Genomic DNA, 5,692 nt, shown 5'->3' with positions numbered 1-5,692 from the left:
AAACAATAAAATGAGCACCTCCCTTTCTTATGTACAACATGCAGATACAAAGAAAATCTTCAATGTACCAAAAAGCATCTATAAATAGTACATTTATAAAGGCACTCTTCCTTAGCAGTATGTTGTGCCATGTTGGGCAGTGAACTCAGTGTTAAATGAAACACCAAAATTCCTCCATCAGCTCTTAGCCTGGTAGATACAACTGAGCACAAATAATGGTCAACCTCTGGTCAGTGGTCAACCACACACGAAACAATGCAATAAAGACAGAATGGTGGCATTAAGAATGCCTTCAAAGCTGAAAGAGTGCTTTAATATATAATAAAATAAATAAATATGCAAAATAAAATATTCTGTTGACAAAGCTTCCCCTGCTTATGTGTAGTTATATATAGATTGAGTTGGGATGAGGTGCCATATTATGACACCACATAGAATTGAGTATGGACGGTTCACCAGGAGCTGATATTTATGTAAGGGGATTTCGATAACCTATGTACATTGTCATTGGTGGGCTGTAGTCTTTATACAATATTTAAACTAAATTTAAAATGTCATCTGTTGTAATATTCTTAAGAGGTAATGAGTTAGTCCAGCCTGGAAGCATTTTTGCCCTTAACACCAGTCATGGAGCGGTGCACAACCTATTGATTGCATGCAAGGCAAAAAAATAAAATGAGCACCTCCCTTTCTTATGTACAACATGCAGGTACAAATAAAATCTTAAATGTACCAAAGAAGCCTGACCTCTTTACTTTAATATCAAACTGTATAGGGAAAAGATAACCTACATGTAAAACTATTGTCTTATGCTACTTATGGATTCTGTTATTCCTTCTCTAGCTTGTGTACCAACAAGTGCATAAATGAAAGGGTTTATAAATGTATATGTATGGTCATCAGAGGCTTAATCCTGTATACCTGAGACATGAGTATATGGGTTTGATTATGAAGAGACAATCAAAATAATCTGTGTTATGATATCGGGTTGATCCGATTGTGGGCCCTAGGGCCCAATGATCTGATCATAATACAGGCAATACGGGTGGTCAGATTGCAGGACTGCATCAACGAACATATGCGGCTGCTCTTGGCCAGATATTGATGGGGGAAGTCCATCGGAGGGCACCACACACAAGCCAATAAGCTGCCGGCTCTGTCTGTCGGCAGCTTTTATCGGCCCCTTTATGGCCATCTTTACTTTGTGACTTGTACACATCCTGACTCTTCTCTGATGGAGGATCATACACCACAGGGGAGGGATTGGCATTAATACATCACCAAAGGGTAGAAATTAAAGTTTTACCTTCCTGAACCTACAACTGGTTACTCACTTTCTTCACCTGAACCTGCGCAACCTGCACTCATCACTATGCCTGATGTACCATATTTGTACAACATTTCAAAAGAAAAATGCTGTTTGCATATCTTGCACTGATAAAGGAATGAAAAGGAAAGTAAGGCATATTTAATAAACCAACAGAATGTGGAGATACTTTAATAGTAACAGATTTTTATGCTATCAACCACTAGATCAGGGATGCCCAAAAGGTAGATCGGGATCTACCAGTAGACCTTTAGCTGCTAATCGGTAGATCTCAAGACACTGTCAACAAACAGCTTGTCTAAATCACTGTCCTATTTCATGCTTTTCGTTCAGATTATTATGTTAAGGTTATATAACAAATGGTTGTTAAATATAGCAATATAAATTCTCTGATAAATGAATATAATAATCAAGTAATATTTTCCATGGAACAGAGAGCTTTTTATGCATGTAGATCATAACGGGACACATCACATGTAGACCTTGCATTAGTAAAGTATGGGCACTAGATAACAAAGCAAACAGCCAGATAACCTATCCATGCAGATAAACCATTGAGGGTACTAGCAGGAAGACTCTTTGTTGATTATAGAAATCGGTCACAGATTTCTCAAAATTTGTGTGTTGTGTTGTACTTAGTACAGGTTAATGATCATTCACCATTAAACAAGGCATCAAGCACCTTTTTTTTTTTTTTTTTTTTTTTTTAAATGACCTTAAGCAGCCCATAATAAAACCTCCATTTTACATACCCTGATGTTATATTTCCCTACATTTTACATTTTATAATGCATTTCAGTGGGTGCTTTCCCTGATTTTACATAATGTTTGCCTGGATTTTACATAAGAATGTTGTCCTAACGTTGCCAAAAATTGCTGTTTGTCCTCTTTGATGTTTAAGTGAAAGAGGTTTAAAATACTAACCAAATACATATTTTGACATGTTTCTGTCTGTAAATAGGCAATTCCAATTAACCTGCACCTCCGTCACACAATTATGCACCAACCACTTATTTCTCAAGGAACAGCCACATGAAAGTAAAAATGACTGGGTTGTAGAGAACTGTGGCTGACAAAATGTCTGTCATTACCCTGAATTCTGTGGAACTGAAAGTGTCCACCTAACACATATAGAGCAGTGATAAGTGGACCTCTATAACTTTCAGATTATACAGTAGGTGGAGAGGGGCATTTTGTCCCCCACTGACAAAAAGCCCTGTGTGCTATAAGCCTTTGAGTTAATTCAGGTAAAAGAATGTTTAGCCGTGTATAGTTGTCAACCAAAGGGAGAAGCAAAAGTAAATCACATCTTCCATTGGCCCTATTTAGACACACAGTACTGATTCTTTGACCAGATTGTGCATCTTAAACAAGCATTCTTGCTTATAATTTGATGGGATCTTAAATCTCATCTGATTTACAAAAAATAATCTATGAAGGCAACAACATCAATGTTAGGGGAAAAAATGAAAAATATAAACTTCATACTGAAGTAAGAAACTTTCTAAATATAATCCATTAAAGATTCTGCATTGTTTCTGAAATATTCAAGTTTAGATTCACTATTCCTCTCTCAGCATCTTTCTCTTTCTGTCTTCATGCAGCAGTTGGGTGTCAGAGCTTACTTCCTGAAGAAGGGGGTAGGTTGGGTTTTTTAAGAAAAAAAGGTTTGGTTCTCCTTTAATGATCCAATATATCTTATAAGGAGTGGGGGGGCTCCCTTTCCTAACAGATGTATTAGAGCTCACTCAAGTAATGATTTGCAGTACAAAATCTAAAAAAATAACTTCTTTTTGCACATATTCTGCATGTAGAGAGATTGGATTTCTGGTGATTTTAATAGTGAGCTCTAACACATCTTCTAGGAAAAAGGAGCACCCCTATAAGATATATTGGATCATTCATCTGACACCCAACTCCTGAATGAGGAGAAACATGCTGAGCGAGGAATATTGAAGATAAACTTTGCATTTTGTACTCTTTGGTCAACCAGTACATAAATTAGAGGGTTAAGGCAGCTGCTGATATTCGCTATAATTTTCCTTTTTTTTTAAAAAAAAAAGAGAGAAATCCATGGTGAAAACAGCTTTGAAAACCAAAATCACCCTGTGACATTTAGAGTCCAGCCAGGTTAGGAAATAAACCAGGACCACAGCAATTACAATTTTGTACAGTTGTTGTGGCTTTACTTTTGGGGATTTATGAACTTTTATGGCAATAGTGACTTTGGAAAGCACAATAATACACAGAGGAATAAAACAGCCAAACAAGAGCATTGGGATTAGGATAAAATGATAACGTTACTCCATAATTCATGTATTCCTGCACTAAACAGCAGTCCCTGCTTTTACAGGGGATAAAAAATGACGTGTGTGCTCTCCATAGGTAAATAATCTTTCTCCTTGCATATATTTATTTGGCTGCTTTTATAATCCAACCAATTACATGCTCTGTTCCCATCATCACCAATAGAAGTAGTGCTTAAAAATATAATGGGAAAACTAAAGATCACTGTTACTGACCAAATGACTGAGCAGATCCAGAGACAAATGCGTCGAGAGAAGACCCTTAGATGCCATATCTGTTTAGCCACAGACAGGACACGTTCAATGTTCAGGGCTGTAGCTCTGGAGTATTTATTGCACGTGGACAGAAAATGACATTTTACAGAGAGTCGAGCCAAAAATCCAGTTCCCTGTAAAATCAGAAACAATGTCAAGTGGTATACACAGGAGAAATATAAAATCAGCTAAGGCCAAGTTCAGAAACCAGATTTTGCATTTATGGGTCTTCATGATAAATCCGTAACATAGATAACCATACCATTGGCAATCAGACCTATTGCACAGATTAGAATGGACCCCACAAGCACTACATGGTGGACGATTGGCGGTGGCTTGGTGATGTTTTTTATGTCTATGTTCTGGTCATGATGTAGGTCCCACAAGAAGTGACAGATTTTCAGAGAGCTGCCTTTCATCCATTGGTAGAGTCTGAAAATAAACATGTAATGGTACAGTAAGACTTATGTTAGACCCTTGTTAACAATGAGGCACCCCCCCCATACACACATACACTCATTTTAATGCTGAGACTCAAACCCTGGGACTTCACATGCAAACACACCCAAATATGCATAATAATAATGCAGAAAAACCTCAGCAGGCACATACACACTGTTGTAGTTGCATGCATATTTTCTACGTTATGCACATACTTTCCCCCTCACTAGGGATGGGCGAATTTGACCCATTTCCTTTCGCCAAAAATTTGCTGCCGGTGAAATGTCGCTGACGCCCATTAAAGTCTATGGGCGTCAAATAAATTGTGACGCGGCAAATGTTTTTTTTGAATCGCGTCTTTTATTTATTTTATTGTTTTTTGACGCAAGATGCCATACAAGTCTATGGCCATATTTCCGCGGCAAAAAAATTCGCCCATCCCTACCCCTCACTTATAAATAAATACAGTGATTCTATGCTTAATAGAATAGTGTTTCTTTATTAAAGTTCACAGATTTTGTGGCCTCTGAGTTATATCTTATACAATTTCTTTCATTAACCCTGTTCTTACATGTGAAATTAAGTGCTAGTTGCACTTGTTTGTGCGTTGAGATCGGTGATGCTACCCGATAGCATGCATGCGTGTGTGATCACTTACGTGCACTCATGTATTCACACTCATGTACACGTGGGCGGCAGAGGGCGCGATGCTGGGTTGCCTGGGGTGTACGCCAGCCTTGCCCGGCCCTGTTTGTCACCCATGAAATGTGGGATTAGCCTGCAGGTAACAAAGCATCTTGTGTCCAGTTGTCCTTAGCTTGGTGGAGAGAAGCAAAGGCTCCACCTTGTGTAACCTAATGGTTATTCACTGTTTAACATTATATTCACACTATTAATAGGAGCAGAGTGATGAGGCCATAACATTACTAACTGCAGTCAGATGCTGTGGTGAACTCTGGGCTTACAGCAGGGACAAATAATGTCTAGTTGAGAAGACCAAGAGAAAAGTAATAAAAATGATATAGCGCCTTTTATTAACCCTTTAAGTGATGCACCACTTTGATATTGCTGGGTTGCCAGTGAACACATAGCATCAACAAGAAGTCTGAGACTGTAGAATCTGGTGCTGGCAAACTTTTTACTTTTACATTCTGTCTATGGCACAAGAATAAAAGTACAGTAGGTTTATGTTAAAGCAATAAACAAACACAAAAAACATTGTAGACAACAATTTCATCAAATTATTTTAAATTCTTATCTGCATTTCAAATTTCTTTTCTCTCTACTACAGTGTACCAAATTATTTAAAAGGGTGGTTCACATTTAGGTTAACTTAATATGTTCTAGATTGGCCATGTCTAAG

General features: G+C 37.8%; 1 pseudogene; it reads right to left on the bottom strand.

The window, feature by feature from the left end:
* Positions 1-907: 907 nt before the first annotated feature.
* Positions 908-4,492, bottom strand: LOC121397948 (annotated as a pseudogene).
* Between the last annotated feature and the right edge of the window lie 1,200 nt (positions 4,493-5,692).

This window comes from Xenopus laevis, chromosome 9_10L (genome assembly GCF_017654675.1).
Source record: "Xenopus laevis strain J_2021 chromosome 9_10L, Xenopus_laevis_v10.1, whole genome shotgun sequence".
NCBI classification, from domain to species: domain Eukaryota; kingdom Metazoa; phylum Chordata; class Amphibia; order Anura; family Pipidae; genus Xenopus; species Xenopus laevis.
Note: the sequence above shows the minus strand (reverse complement) of the source record. Positions and strands in the feature narration are given on the sequence as shown.